We start from the raw sequence: 16,866 nt of genomic DNA, 5'->3' as shown, positions 1-16,866 counted from the left end.
AGTTTTAGTGTAGAAAATATTAGCACAAAGAGCAAGTTCAGCTTCTTTCATTCCTTTTCCTCATCATATTCTGAAAGGATTCAAACAAGGATATCACTCTCCCTAATTTCATACATGTAAAGTATATAGACTGATGTAGTTTGCTCTCCTGTTTTTTCAAGAGTAGAACAAGTGATTGTATACTTTTGTAACAGCCACTTTACAAGCTATTATCTCTTCTCCAAGTGGATTCATAAACTATTCTCATTGGAAAAAAAAATAAATCAGTAAATTCAGATTAAAAAGTTCATAAGCAAACTGTGGAAATTTTGTGGCAGGGAGAATAAACATGACCCAACTACTCATTACTGCAAGCAAGCGGTTTACTTTTTACAATTATGTTCTTCTAAACACTACTCTGTAGCAGCAGCTGTCTACTTTTTTAGAACTTAAAAGGACCAGCTGCAGTAGGAACAGCTAGCACACCGAAAAGTACCTGATGGAACGTCTATGTTTAAAGGTAAATTACAGTCTATCTGCAAGCAGCCCTTGCTAAAACAAATTATCCTGCCTTGAGAAAAACAGGATTTGAGGACTGATCTACCACAGATTTCAGAGAACAGCAAGAACCTAAGCTAGCTGTCCTTTATTGCTCCATCCCTGAAACATCCTTTCCTGACTTGCTAATGTTATCTCTTCTCTAGGTTTCTTAATTATCAAACTGGTGAGAGGTATCACACGCTACGGTTTTTTCCAAGGTTTAAGCATACCATCTGTTCAGTCAAATGCATGGCTCTGCTGAACTGGCAGGCTAGGATAAGCAACTGTTGAGCTGCCTTTCTTCTTCCTCAGCATTACTTTTCTCCAAACTTGTACTAACTGGGGGACTTCTGCCCAAGTATGACTAAAAGTAGCCTACATATTGAGAAGCAGAGGATGATGGAGGGCTGAAGGAGAACAGAGGAGATCAAACCGTCTCAAAAGGCAACTCCTTTCCTGACAAAGTGATTTTTCTTGCCTAGCTTGGGCAAGCATTCACCTAAATACAGTTTCAGCTTTTGACAGCTACAAGACATGATACATACATAGAATAAACCAGGTTGGAAGAGACCTTCAAGATCATCGCGTCCAACCCATCAACCAATCCAACATCACCTAAACAACTAACCCATGGCACCAAGCACCCCATCAAGTCTCCTCCTGAACACCTCCAATGATGGCGACTCCACCACCTCCCCAGGCAGCCCATTCCAATGTGCAATCACTCTCTCTGTATAGAACTTCTTCCTCACACCCAACCTAAACCTCCCCTGGCGCAGCCTGAGACTGTGTCCTCTTGTCCTGGTACTGGCTGCCTGGGAGAAGAGAGCAACCTCCACTATCCACAACCTCTCTTCAGGTAGTTGTAGAGAGTAATAAGGTCACCCTTGAGTTTCCTTCTCTCCAGGCTAAGCAACTCCAGCTCCCTCAGTCTCTTCTCACAGGGCTGTGTTCCAAACCCCTCACCAACTTTGTTGCCCTTCTCTGGACTCCTTCCAGCAAGTCAACCTCCTTCCTAAACTGAGGGGCCCAGAACTGGACACAGGACTCGAGGTGCGGCCTAACCAGTGCAGTGTACAGGGGCAGAATGACCTCCCTGCTCCTGCTGGCCACACTGTTCCTGATCCAGGCCAGGATGCCATTGGCCCTCTTGGCTGCCTGGGCACACTGCAGGCTCATGTTCAGCCTACCATCCACCAGCACCCCCAGCTCCCTCTCTGCCTGACTGCTCTCCAGCCACTCTGACCCCAGCCTGTAGCTCTGCATGGGGTTGTTGTGGCCAATGTGCAGAACCTGGCACTTGGATGTGTTCAATCTCATGCCGTTGGACTCTGCCCATCTGTCCAGCCTGTGCAGGTCCCTCTGCAGAGCCTCTCTACCCTCCAGCAGATCAACTCCTGCCCCCAGCTTGGTGTCGTCAGCAAATTTACTGATGATGGACTCAATGTCCTCGTCCAGATCATCAATAAAGATGTTTAAGAGCATGGGGCCCAGTACTGATCCCTGGGGCACACCACTGGTGACTGGCCGCCAGCTGGCTGTGGCACCATTCACCACCACTCTCTGGGCTCGGCCCTCCAGCCAGTTCCTAACCCAGACCAGTGTGTTCCCATCCAAGCCTTGGGCTGACAGCTTGGCCAGGAGTTTGCTGTGGGGGACAGTGTCAAAGGCCTTGCTGAGGTCAAGGTAGACTACATCCACAGCCTGCCCCACATCCACCAGGCAGTCATCTGATCATAGAAGGAGATCAGGTTGGTCAGGCAGGACCTGCCCTTCCTAAATCCATGTTGGCTGGGCCTGATCCCTTGGCCATCCTGTAAGTGCTGTGTGCACTCAGGATGACCTGTTCCATAATCTTGCCTGGCACTGAGGTCAGGCTGACAGGCCTGTAATTCCTTGGCTCATCCAACCGCCCCTTCTTGTGGATGGGTACCACGTTGGCCAGCTTCCAGTCCTCTGCGATGTCTCCAGTGAGCCAGGACTGATGAAAAATGATGGAGAGTGGCTTGGCCAGCTCATCTGCCAGCTCTCTCAGCACCCTAGGATGGATCCCGTCTGGTCCCATGGACTTGTGGGGATCCAAGCGGCTGAGGAGAGCTCCAATCTCCTGCTCATGGAACACAGGGAAACTATGCAGCTCCCTGACTCCTTCTGCCAGCTCTGCAGGCCAGCTGTCTGGAAGACATTCTGTCCCGCTAGTAAAAATAGAGGCCAAGAAGGTGTTAAGTACCTCTGCCTTATCCTCATCCTTTGATACAACATTTCCCTCCATGTCAACCAAGGAGTGCAGGTTGTTCTTGCCCTTCCTCTTGCTATTAACATATTTATAGAAGGACTTTTTGTTGTCCTTCAGAGCAGAGGCCAGTTTGAGTTCCAAATGTGCTTTTGCCACCCTAATTTTCTTCCTACAAGACCTAGCAACATCCTTAAACATTCCATGAGTTGCCTCACCTTTCTTCCAAAGGTGATACACTCTCTTTTTTCCCCCTTAGTTCTATTAAAAGTTCAGCACCCATCCAGGCTGTCTGCCCCGGCGGCTCCTCTTCCAGCACATTGGCACAGCCTGCTCCTGCGCCTTCATCAGTTCTTTCTTGAAGCAGGTCCAGCCCTCCTGGACCCCTTTGTTTTTAAGGGCTTTCTCCCAAGGAACCCTCTGAATTAGTTCCTTGAGCAACCTGAAGTCTGCCCTCCAGAAGTCCAGAGTGGAGGTCTTCTTGCTGCCCCTCTTAAGTTTGACGGAATACCGAAAATTCAATTCTCTCGTGGTCGTTGGCCCCTAAACAGCCTCCGATCACCACATCACCCACCAGCCCTTCCCTGTTGGTGAAGAGGAGGTCAAGCATAGCCTCGCTCCTGGTGGGCTCATGCAGCACCTGGGATAAGAAGCTGTCCTCCATGCACTCTATGAACCTCCTAGACTGCCTCCTCTCTGCTGTGTTGAGATCCCAGCAGATGCCAGGCAGGTTGAAGTCGCCCATGAGGACAAGGTCAGGAGATCTTGAGACAGCCTTAAGCTGTCTATAGAATGCTTCGTCAACATCATCCTCCTGGTTGGGTGGTCTATAACATACTCCAACCAGGATGTCTGCCCTACCGGTCTTCCCTCTAATTCTTGCCCACAAGCATTCAACCTGATCGTCCCTAATCTCTAGCTCAATGGCATCTAGTGCCTCCCTGATGTACAGGGCCACCCCTTCTTCCTTGCCTGTCTCTCCTGAAGAGCCTGTAGCCATCAATTGCAGCACTCCAGTCATGTGAGCTATCCCACCACGTCTCTGTGATGGCAACTACGTCATAACTTTCCTGCTGCAACAAGGCTTCCAGCTCCTCTTGTTTGTTTCCCATGCTTCGTGCATTAGTGTACATGCACCTCAGCTGGGCTGCTGGTTTGGCCTCTGACCCTAGCTTACTGCCCCCAGACTCTTGCCTGAGGGGACTAGTTTCAGCCCCTTCCCCCTTCGAAACTGGTTTAAAGCCCTGTCAATGAGAGCTGCCAGTTACCTCCCCAGAATCTTTTTACCTTTGGGGGACAGGCCATTCTCATTTACTGTGATCTTTCCCCTTCTCTGGGACAGATGTACTCCATCTGTTGCCAGGTGGCCTGGTGCAGTAGAAAGTTTACCAAGATCAAAAAAACCAAAATTCTTTTGATTGCACCAGCCTCTATGCCACTTGTTAACTATAGCTGCTGACCTGCTCCTTATGGTATTCCCTCCTGCAACTAAGGGTATTGAGGAAAAAATTATTTGAGCACCTGACCCCTCAACCAGATCTCCCAGGGCCCTGTAGTCATTTTTGATAACCCTGGGAGTTCTGGTTACAATATCATCATTCCCTAACCGCGTAACTAGTATGGGATAGTAGTCAGAGGGCTGCACCAGGCTAGGTAGCCTTCTGGTAACACCATTAACTTGGGCTCCAAGGAGACAACAGAGTTCCCTATGAGATGGGTCTGGCTGACATAAGGGGCCCTCCATTCCCCTCAGAAGGGAATCACCAATAACAATTACCCTCATCTTTTTTTTGAGGGAGCAGGTCCTGATGCCAGGGCAAGGCTGTTTAACCTTAGGCTGCTTTGCCTTAGGCTGTTTAACCTTAGGCTCTTTAGCCTCAGGGAGAACCCCAGATGGTGTGTCCTCCGGCATCAGGATCACCTCACCCTCGATCTCCAGTGCCCCATACCTGTTTTTCAAGAGCAGCGGGGAAGGTGTGGGAAGGCAAGCAGGTTTAACCCTGTGTCTTTTGAGAGGAACCTGCGTCCATTCACCTCTGCTTTTTGGATAACCAGCCTCTGCTGGGGGAGCCTGCAGAGCCTGCTTACTCTGATTCATCTCTTTCCTCCTCTGGTTCATCTCTTTCCTACATTCCCTTACATTTCTAAGGCTAGCAACCTCATCCTTCAGTCTGGCCACCAGACTAAGCACATAGTCAATCTGCTCACACCTTATGCAAGAGTTGCCCCCACTACCCCGCATCTCAAGAGCCAGGCTCCAGCACTCTCTACAGCCAGATACCTGGACAGCTACCTGCTTGTGTTCTACCTCAGTCTAGGTCGACACTGATTTTTTTAGGGAGTTTCTGCTGTGAGTTACAACCATGCTTGTCCCTGGTCACAGCATCCACTGGTCAAAAAACAACAACAACCAGAAAAAAAAAAATTAGAGAAAGTGCGGCGGCGCGTGAGAGCAGGAGAGAACACCAGAGCATACGGCCTCCGCCGAACGGAGCCCCGCCAGCCGCGGCAAACCCTTTTAAAGTCTGCTGCTGCTGACGCTAGGATCATGAGCCCCAGCCTCGTGAAGAGATGATTCCCGCAAGCCTCACAGCACTTGCAGCAATTTCTGCAGTGCCGGTGGTTCCTGCAGCCCAAGAAGCAAGGCAGCGACGTTGACATGTGAAGAGAAAAAACTACAATAGAGAACTGATCCCCAGACAGCACTAGTACAGCCAGGGAAATGCCCCTCCCATCACTTGAAGACTGGACATCTGATTCAGAGAGATGCCACCAGAGCGAGCATCTTCAAGTTTTTCCAAATGTCCTTCAAATTATTTTTGTATTAAAGAAAATTTTCCTCTATCCTGAAAGATCAATATTTATAACTCGAGCACTAATGATGAAGATGAACAGAAAACAGTATTTCTTCCATTTACCTTATTTTACAGTGGATAAAGACTTTCAGACCTCCACACAGTTTTAAGATAAGCCTCTTAAAGCTTCTCTAGTCTATATACAGTTGATTTCATAAACTTGGAGGTTTTCCAGTAAGGTTCTTTCATAAGCATACAAAATTTTATAAATATATTTTTTTCTCTCCATCTGAAACAATTCCTTTTAGGAAAAGGAAGATAATTCTTCAGCAAATGTTGCTGTAAGACTGGCTAAGCTTTCTCCTTCTTGTGTCCAAAGGTGACTGCTTGGCCCATGACAAGTTTCAAAGCAGTAGCAGTTTCAGCAGTCACCAAAGAGCCAAACTAATTCCATTCCTCCAAACCACAAGACTCAGATTTGTAAACCTTAAAACATAGCATTTGGCACTTGGGCCACACTGGTCATTTCCTCTTCAATATGCCCACCCATAAACAGATTTGAAATTATTTCAAAGACATCACTGGTAAGACATCACTTTTCTTTTGAAGAAGTCTTGTCTTCCTCTCCTGAGATATCCTAGATAACAATGTATTAAACTGCTACATAAAAGGGTAAAAACACAAAGGAACTCATTAAGTTACTGTGATGGCTTGAATCGGAACAAAACGGGTCAAACCAAACCAGTGGGTTAACCTGGCTATTTTTCCAACACAGAAGTGAGAGAAATGTAACACACAAAAACTTGGGATTGAGACCCAAAAAAAAAAAAAAGTGAGAGAAGAATAGAGTTTACTGATCAAAAAATCATGGTACAAAATGCCCCGGCCTGTTTGCAGAAAAAGCACGGCACAAAGCAGCAACCGGCAGTAGCAAGCTAGCCAAAGGCCCAAGCCAGGAAACTACTCCCCCATCCCTCCTTGTCCTGCTGCCAACCCAAAGAACCCAGAAGTAGCAGCTGGAACAGGAACACTCCCATGTCGCAATCTGAACTTCAAGCCCCACAATACCTTGCTCCAGTGAGCACTTTCATTTTAGAAGCTGGCATGACTGCAGCATGGTATGAAGAATAGCAGCAGGTTCAATTCAATCCATTACAGTTATTCAAAATAGATTGAAATATCTCCGATTAATTATGTCAGGAACTTGCATACACAGGAAAATACAAGACCTCATACCTTTTCTGAATACTTTCCACATGTGAGTGAAGTAAAATGAAAATTCTCAGTAAGCTAACTTTGAATTTCTGAGGTTAAGCTTCACTTTCAGGCAGCTTATATGTCTAGCTTATATGTCTAACTAGATATCCAAAACTACAAATTACTAACAATTTCCATTATTTTTACTTCTGATAAATTTCTCCATTCTTAAATCATTACCATATCCTTTTGAATACAATTAGTTGCACACCCAACCACATGGAAGAAATCACAAATTATGGATAACTGTTAAGATGATATGCCACAACAGGAACTGATAAGAGTTGCTTAAAACTAACAATTAGCCAGCATTTTATAAGTGGCAGATACAGAAGCAAACACAATCTCTTAGAGTAACAAGAAACTGTTCTGTTGCAGATCCATAGACATAGACTGCACAGCTCATCCTTGCAGATAGAAGCAGCAGTGAATCATAGATAGTTTTATTACAAGAAGTTGGTATAAAATATTTTTACAGCCTCAGAATTGAAAATTTAGCTATAAGGATCCCACGGTCAGACATTCGATTTGGAAATCAGAGCCTGATTGGCATGCTGTTTAACTCTAGGCACTTCTGCATAGAATAATCAATTTAAAAAAAAAAAAAGCCTGATCTTTTAAAAAAGCATCCCATTGTGGATTGTTTTGTAGTGCTTGTGATCTAAGCTAGGAGATTAGTGCAAACCAGTGACCACAACTCAGTGCTATTCAACCCTACTGCAAATAAGATGACATGTGCTACAAAACTGAAACACATTGTTTTCCTGGAAGAAGCTGAGATGTTTTATGAAGCTTCCAACAGAATAGAAAACACAGTTAAAGAGAGTCCTTAGATGTCTTTCAAATACACACAACACTCATGAAATATAGAGAAACCATTGTTTCTGCTCTAAGAAGTTCTGTGTTTGGGAAAGAACAATTTCAGGGGAAAAATGATAGTCACAATAGTCTAAAACTAGATAAGAAAGCTCTGAAACACTCCAAAGCAAGAAAATTTTGTACTATTGTGTTCTGTGAATCAGATCACAGCTGAGATTGGAACAATTGGTTTCCTGCACACAGCAGATTTCAGGCATTAACTGGTTGCAGAAGAGCGATTAGTCTTCCTGGACATGGAAAAACAAAAAAGACATGATTTGACAACTCCAAAATCTGAAAGAAACTTTATTTTCTTTTGAAAGGAAAATAATTAACTTTCAGAAATAAGGGACTTGGTTTTCTGGGTTTCTTTTTTAACAATTTAACAAGATTGCTTTGTTTCCTTTGGCCACTGGTACTGGGATACTGGTTGAGAGTAGGCTGAACATGAGCCAGCAGTGTGCCCAATGGCATCCTGGCCTGTATCAGGAATAGTGCGGCCAGCAGGAGCAGGGAAGCCCTTCTGCCCTGTACTCAGCACTGGTTAGGCCACACCTTGAGTCCTGTGTCCAGTTCTCAATTCAAGAAAGATGTTGAGTTGCTCAAACATGACCAGAGAAGGGCAACAAGGCTTGTGAGGGCACAGCCCGGTGAGGAGAAGCTGAGGGAGCTGGGGCTCAGGGGAGACCTTCTTGCTCCCTGCAACTCCCTGAAGGGTGGTTGTAGCCAGGTGGGGGTTGGTCTCTTCTCCCAGACAACCAGCAACAGAACAAGACTACACAGTGTCAAGATGTGCAGGGGGAAGTTTAGGCTTGATCTTCGAAGTTTTTCACAGAAAGAGTAATTGCCCATTGGAATGGGCTGTCCAGGGAGGTGGTCAGTTCAACGACTCTGGAGGTGTTTAAGAAAAGCCTGGCTGTGGCACCTGGTCTAGTTGATTAGGTAGGGTTAAGTGATTGGTTGGGCTTGATGATCTTGGAGGTCTCTTCCAACCTGACTGATTCTGTGATTCTGCAGATACAGCTTTTATGATTTAGAACCATACTGCAAAATTATGACATATAACCTGACAGGCATATTTTGATATAAAAAGTATTTTGTGGGCTTGCATACATTTTTTTTGAAGTGTTTAAACCCGTTCTGGTTACTCACTAGCCTTGCAGAATTGTTCATGTGTTTTAAAGACCCTTTTTTGTTCAGTGAGATTTCACCATAACAGAATAATGGGAATAATATGAAGTGGTACTTGAATTTGTTCTATATATAGAAAGAGTGAGAGAGTCTTAACAACTGTACCATCACCTTTTGAATATATAAATTAAGATTTTTCAGACACTTTTGTCAGAGTAACTCTGATTCTGCTGTACCACATTCAGTACGTTTTGTACAACAAAGTAGCACTTCAACTATAAACATATAAATTATTTCAGACTTCATAAAACATGAATGCAGCTCCCAGAAATTCAATGAATCTATCACAGATGAGCATCAAATACAAATTTTAGAGCATGTAAAATATATAACGAACGCTATTTTTTCTGAAGCTGTACCAGCATTACTTTTTAAGCTCTCAGCACATTAGAGTTACTTTGAAGGCTAGATTAGCAGCCATTTACTTCTTAAGGACTGCTTCAGCTGCACAGAGTTCAGCTGAAGTTCAACTGATGGTGCTCTTACTGCTAAATTGTTCATAATGGTGATTCAAAACTGGTGAATGTCACAGACTGAATGCACAACTTTTTTCACCTACATTTTGCACGTGCAACATTTGAAGATTCAGAAGCCTACTGCACCTGTAGGTGGGTGGGGTTTTTTTTTTGGGGGGGGTGTGTGTGTGTGTTTTGTTTCTTTTATCGTTTGGGTTTAAAAGAAAAAAAAAAAAAACAACAACAAATTAAACCAAACCAAACACACCATCACCTAGCAAAGTTAAGTACTGACCACATGGCATTAAATCCGCACATCACCTGCTTCTGGCTGGGATAAGAGACAATGTTATGCTTGGTCTTAGTCCTTGCTAATCCTGGTCACTCCTGTGACTTTTTACAACACTCCTGTGGAGACATCTGATTAAGACTAGTACTAGATACTTCTTACTTTTCATAGAGAGGTATTCAATCCATTTTTTATTCTGTTTTTCAGTCAGCTTCCTCATTCAAATACGTAATTAGTGCCTCCGAATGTCTCTCTACACACTGACAATTGATTTCAACCCATTATCAATATTCCCATCTGCAGGTGTGTTCCTCACAGAATCCAAAACAAAACAAACAAAAGAAAAAAAACCACAAAAAACCCCCACAACACCAACAAAAAAAGTGTTTCTACTTGCCTGTAAGAATCCTACCATTATTACTTCCCTTTTCATTTTCAGTGTAATCCTGGCAAATTCACAATTTGCACTAAAGTATTGATAGCATTTTGAGTGCAGGCTTAAATGGCATGGAAAAAAGATAACTATGATGCAGGCTACAGAAAGATAAACAGATTAAGATTCAAGTTCATCAGCCTCTGCTGGCCTTCACCATGTTATGCCTCTAAAATGAGGCTAGAATTCCTGTCTCCTGTAGACCTCCTTAATGTGAGATATTTATGCACCATGATATTATAATTCCTGTGGCTAACAGGAAGCACCAACTGATGCTCAGAGTCTATTCTGAGTCATTGTAAAACAGAAAACAAAAACTACCAAAGAACACAACATACCCTCCCACTTGCCTGCAAGAAGTTTTTGCTGGCAGCTTGGATGTTAAGTATCATGCTGATTCAATTGTTCCCTATAACTGGGATGACAAACTTTGTCATATGACTTAACTTACACACCAGGAATTATCTCACATGAAGAAATACTGGAAATCAAGTTGAAAACAGTACTGCACCTCATTTAAAAGAAATACTATTTGTACCAAAAGATGCTAAGAATTTGTCTACAGTAAGAAATCCCACCCCCAAAAAAAACCTAGAACCTAGAGATTTTACCACTTGCACCAATTCAACCAACATTAACACTAGTTTGAGGGGGGGATGGGGGGGAGAAAGTAGCCTAAGACATTTACAATGATGCAGAGGCTTCCAATTTACAGGACAAAGTTCTTAAAAGCAAGATGGAACAAAAGAGCAGTTCACGTGTTCTGCCACAAAGGATACTGATGCTCTTTCAACTAGACATAACACTGAACTGGCTTATCTTTTGGATAAGTTTTCTAACAAGAGTAAACCCTCTGAAAGTTGATAGCAGCATGGCACAAGAAAAGAAAAAGGGCAAAACCACTTCCCTCCTTAAGATGAAGAATGAATTTCACAGCAGCTGGTCCCACAGCAAACTGCTGCTGCTTTATACTGTTCCTCATTACCAGTAACTTCTTACAGAACACACAGAAATGTCTTAAAGACCATCACAGTATGCAGAATAGCAGTCTACAATAAAAACGGTGCTCAATATCCCTACCTGTATATCTCTGTAAAATACTGGAAAGATCTAATAGAAAAGGAAAATACAAAGCCGAAACAATAAGTAACAGTTGCAGCGGTCATCACAAACTCATCCCAGTCAAAAGGCACCATTACAAACCTCTGAGTAATTCCACAGAAATGAAGCTGACCAAAACCATATACCCTGAGGAAAAAAACAACCAACCAAACAAAAAAATCTCAACACATTTTGGCATCACTTCTCAGTCAAGTTCCCTACCATAGTTACCTACCACTTAAAGGACGAAAAAAACCACCAACAACAAAAGAAGTGGGGTTATTAATTTTTTTTTTGTTGGTTTGGGGGTTTTTGTTTGTTTTGTTTTAAAATTATTGAAAATAAAACCCTGGATCACAGAACCAAGGGTGGTAAGTGATATCAAGGCACAATGTAGGTATATCACCTTACCAAGGGTACCTTTCTCAACTGACTAGGTCCCCAAGGACACTTGCTTTCATTGACAGCTGGGGTTATCAGCTAAACACACCTTTATGCTGACTGCTCAGTTCGGTTGGCCCTTCAAAGACACAACGAATCAAAGTTCGACTTCCTACAGAAACTAGAAACCATTGGTCTATAACCGGCATAGTCCAGGGCTTTAGAATTCAAGCCAATTCTCTTTAGTGGATTATAACTAGACCTTTATGTGAACCTGATGGTAAAACTGCCACAATGAATTGGGAGTTACTACGACAGTATACATGCAAGGTATTTATGCAGTGCTCAAAGTCACAAGGTTATAATTTAACCAAAAGTAAATGTCCTTTAACATTCTTCGTATTTCATACTGTGAAACTGTAAGTAATCAAAAAGTGAGTAACAGCAGTTATGCAGCTCTTTTAATAGATTAGCTAGAAGTATATCAATTCCATTGATTTTTTTATGGTGGGCTGATTTCACATAATGGATTTAAGCTCACTATAAAGACTGTAAAAGGAAAATTGGTTTGCCAGAACTAGTAGAACATGATGTCAAAATAGTTTTGTAACAAGCATACAATTAAAACATTTTATTTGGGGATATTCAATTTAGAATACTACTGCCAAGAATAGATTTAGTGCTAGAAGTTGAATAAAAGCCATTACTAGAACACTCACATATATTTTACAGATTTTGGTTACATTTTGCTTTAAATATTTTGCTTTATTCCTAAGAAAAGAGAAACTTGGACTGTGAACAGGCAGTCAAACCTCAGCGTGCCAAAAGGTTAATGGCAGGCTACTTTGAAGATCCGTAACACAAAAAACATTTAAAGACACTAATTGATGATCTGGAAAAGAAAGCAGAAAAGTTGCACAGGTTTGTCAAGTAAGGAACACCAAAAATGTAATCAACCAGGAGCTAATCAACCATGACATACAGGTAACATAGTAGCAGATAAATTTGATGTATTCCATGTTAATAAATGCAGAACAATCATCACTGAAAGTTAAAGACAGAACTACCAGTGTGGTCAGCAACCTTCTAAATTAAGTAGACCTACTATAAACAAGAGGATTACAAGCATGCCTGTGGAAATCAAGGAAGATCTCTGTTCAATAGGAGAACACAGCTGTTGAAAATTAATAGAATCAGGATTCAAAAGCAGTATTGGCAAGCACTAGCAAAACTATAATATCTTCATATAAAACTAGTGCTTCATTCTCAATCATTTCAAAAGGGCTGCTGCAGTATTAAGTAATGTTAAGAACTATAAATGAATACAGGTAATACAAAGAATCATACAGCAAGACACAAAAAAATGCTTTGTTATAAGTAGATCAAACAATGTTAACAGAAGGGATATAATTTCCACTTCCAAAATTAAGATGCTGCTCAGTGGAAGTGCAAAGTATGTGGTTCAAGGCACACTTTTTTGATACAATACATAATTAAATATCTAAAGTAATTTCTAGTGTCTCTTTTATAATAAAGAATCTGCTAATAGTCAAATGAGGACTGAAAACAGGACTGCGATGAGGAACATCACATATAAGGATACATGTTTATTATTAAGTATTGAACTAAGACACATACCCTAAAAGAAGTATTCAACATTTGCCTCCTGTAACTATTCTTGTGTCTGTCACAGGCTATTTATCCAGATGAACTCTGAATAAACCCCATTACCACAATTTCAATACTGAAATCATCACATTTGTGGTGGGAGGGAGGGGGAAGGCACCAAAACCACCACCTTCCGAACAAGTTTCAAATAGGCATCCTGAAGAGCAATACCAGAATGCAAAACATGCACTTAAACTTGGCCTAAAGGACAGACTTACAGATTTTGGTTAATAATCTAAGACAAAGGAAAGAACTACAAAATTCTTGATAAAGTAGAGGCTTTATAAATATGAAACACCATCATTCTTCACCACCACTCCAAGTACTAAAAGGTATTTTGAATGCATCTTATAAAAAAAGTTCTGTCTCCATTTGTAGGCCAGTCCTTTTCCTTGCAAGCAGGAAGGGAGGCTCCCAATACAGGCCAACCTGCATCTAGTGATGGCTCCTGCACTTCATGTAGAAGACACCTAAAGAACTGACTGGCAAGGACTGCAGAGCCACAGATCGTATCATTTCGGTCCTGTGAATCAGACTTTTGTGCCCAGTGGAAAGTCTGCAACATATCATGTACACAAAAACCCCCACTGAAAATATAAGATGTAAAATCTGTCAAGAATATCTTTTATCTTGAACTAAACATAATGTGAACTGCATTAAAATTATTTAAGTATTTGGAAGCACTCTATTTTTAGATTAATATCTCTGGAGATAATTTTTGTTCTCATCCCACTCTTCTATCACTCTTTTGGTGATAGAAGAAAAGTATTTAACAAGTGTACTGCTAATGCAGTTCATCAATACATACTCAACAACGGATAGTAGGGCACTGTTTTGCTAAAGCAGCAGCTTGGCATTGTAACGTACTCCACATTACCGTTTTTTCTCTACATATCTTATTCCTGAGTTCATTCAAACAAATCAAGTTTGAGATCATGGCTGGAGAGGGAAGGAAGGAACACACCTCTATAAAAAGTGAAATGGTAACACCTCACCGCTAGGCTATGCAGCATGGGGGGGGTTTAATACTTCCATGTGTTGTTTGTTGTTGGGGTTTTTGTAATACTTCATGACAACACTGACTAGTGTCTTCGAACTGACTTATTGCTACAGGAACAGGGTACATGAGGAATAAGGCATCCTCACTCACAAATTCTAAAAAGTTAGGGGACATCCAACAAGATTCCAGGTGCCATCATTGCCTCCTTGGTTTCAAGGGTGCCTTGTATGTGCGGCCCTTGGCCGCACTTCTCTGTGATGTATCACTTCTCTGAAGATGACTACACTGCCACAACCTCCCTATCAATAAACATTTGATGATTAGTCATCTCTGGTTTATAGATAAGGCAAATCTGACAAAATGCAGCAAATCCAAATTCAGGATGCTAGCAGTACCACTTAAAAAAGGCCAACATCACCGAGGGCCACAGTCAATATGCCATGAAAAATTATGAAGCTGGCACTGGAAAGCAAAATGCTTTCTCCAGTATAAGCAATCCTTTGTATTTACAAGAAAAATGGTTTATGTGGTGTTCCGAGTGTCCAGAGTAGTATGATCTTCACTGCCTTTGCAAAGGAGCAAAGTTGAGAGTAGCAGTGCATAAAAGTACGTGGTTAGTTGCATAATGTTGGTTTCTACAGCTGTTGGCTATGCTAATTTACAGTTCACATAGTGTTGACATAAATTATAAAAACAGAGGAGGCCATTTCACTCCTGTTGTTTGCCATAAAAGTTACTTCTCTCAGCAGCTGCTGCTGCACAAAAAAAATCAGTTTCTATTTCAACATCTTGCCATGTAAGTTTATGAAGTGGCGAGATCAAGAGATTGCTGAAAACAAGTAGGGCCCAAAGAAACTTGGCTGTACTAATAACAGAGCAGGGGGTGGGGGGTGCGACGACACATGACACACGCCTCTGCTTTCTTGAAATGGAAGGAGGCAGTAACCCTCTGTTAACACGGGTAAAGTCACATGAAAACTAAGTTGTTTTAGGCAGTAAGAGCCTCAGTTTCCCCGACGCTCTTCAGCTTTACGAATCAAAATAAAGGTGATTCAGACTCCAACAGGTAAGTCTAAAATATTAATTACGTAACAAATATTAACTGATCAAAATTGATATGACAGACGTACACAGGTAGAGCTGGGGATGCTGCCCCCGTACTCCCCCCGCCGCGCGCACACACACGCTCCCGGAGGATGCCGACACAGTGCTGCTCCCCGACCCCTGGAAGCTGCAAAGGATATCCCCAGGCCCCCGGCGCTTTCCCGCCCCTTTTCCCGCAAGGAGCAATTTAGGCAGTGGCAGGAAGGCAGCACGCAGGCCGTGTGTGCCCGCCTCGCGAGCAAGCACGGCGGCGAGGCCGCTCTGTTCCTCCGCTAGCCCGGTGGAGAGGAAGCAGAGATCGCCCGAGTCAGCGGCTTCCGCGCCGGTGGCCAGAAAGTGGAGAAGCCCGGCGCTGGCTGAACTCAGCGCTTCCCTTTCCCCGAGCCCCAGAGCGGCCGGGAGGGGGGCGGGAAGCGGAACCCGAGGCGCCCGGAGCCCACACTCACCTCGGCTTTCTATGCTCCTGAGGGGCGTCCGGCGGATGGAGGGCGTCCGGCCGTTCCGACCAGACAGCGGGAGCCACCGGCCCCACCGCTGCTGCGTCTGTCACCAGGCGCCCGGGAAGGAGAGTCCCGTAGGGTAAATCCTTCGGGCGGGGACGTGGACGTCGCGCCTGTCGCGGCGGCCGCTGCCTCACACCGAGTTGAGGCGCGGCCGCCGTTGCCGTTACGTAGCTGAGCTGCCGCCGGCGGCCGCTGCCGCTACAATCGAAGGGAACCGGCGCCTCTGCTCGCCGCCTCACTCCGCTGCCAGGGAAGGACTGCTGCGTCGCCGCCACCGCCGCCTCGGCCCACCTTTTCCTGCAGTTACCGGGAGCCCACTCAGAGCCCCACGAAGGAGCCGCCGCCGCCTTCCTTAGCTTCCCGGAGCCCGTAGCTACAACCCCGCGCAGCCCACTCCGCGTGCCCCGTCCGCCCCACACCACAGCCGGCACTGCTGCCGGCGGCGCCCCCAGCCACTCCTTAGTGTCCCGGCCCCATCATTGGCGCGGGGGCGGGAGGCGAGAGCAAGGGAGAGGGCGGTGACCTCTCTGGCGCACGGACACGTTCTCCGCGCTCTCGCGCCCCGTGGGCGGGGCTCGGGTGCTCCACCCCGCGCTAACCCGGATATGGGGGCGGGGGCGGCCGGGGAGCTAAGCGCGGGGTACGGGTGTCCTACAGCGAGGAATGTGTGCTTGCGTGTGCCTTCCGCTGCCCGCCCCGGTAGAGCAAAGCTGGCGGGCGCCAGTGGCCTCGGCTGCTGCCTGCCCCCGCGCCGGGGAAGGGGTGGCTTTTCGGTTTAGTCGGTTCTAGTCAAAGGAGCCCTCCAGCCTACCCTCCGCGGGAGGGGCGGAGCGTGCGACGCTTCTCTTCCGCCCTGTGGGCCCCCGGGGTGTGTATCCGGCGGCAAGTAGCGATTGGGGCCCTGTGTGTTTTATGAGTCCGCAACAAACGAGCAGGTGTGGTGCTGTCGTGCGTCATCCCTGCTGCGCCACCACCTGCAACGCCCAGTTAGGGATGCCTTAAAAGTGGGGCTGGTCTATGAAGACCAGGAGCAGGAACTGTGTGAGTTCATGAACTGTAGTCCCTCCTAGCACCTTCTG

At 44.7% G+C, this 16,866-nt stretch overlaps 1 protein-coding gene across 4 annotated transcripts in view; it reads right to left on the bottom strand.

Moving 5' to 3' along the window:
- Positions 1-16,866, bottom strand: part of GALNT1 (polypeptide N-acetylgalactosaminyltransferase 1) — a 138,090-nt gene that overhangs the window by 96,311 nt on the left and 24,913 nt on the right. For 2 of the 4 annotated variants that reach the window (XM_054164059.1, XM_054164061.1), the window contains exon 1: positions 15,731-16,165. The exons of the other annotated variants lie outside the window; for them this stretch is intronic. The gene's annotated coding sequence lies outside the window, so the exon portion shown is untranslated. Of the gene's footprint in view, positions 1-15,730; positions 16,166-16,866 lie in introns of those variants that run through there. 4 annotated transcript variants of the gene reach the window in all.

Source organism: Dryobates pubescens, chromosome 9 (genome assembly GCF_014839835.1).
Source record: "Dryobates pubescens isolate bDryPub1 chromosome 9, bDryPub1.pri, whole genome shotgun sequence".
Lineage (NCBI taxonomy): Eukaryota > Metazoa > Chordata > Aves > Piciformes > Picidae > Dryobates > Dryobates pubescens.
Note: the sequence above shows the minus strand (reverse complement) of the source record. Positions and strands in the feature narration are given on the sequence as shown.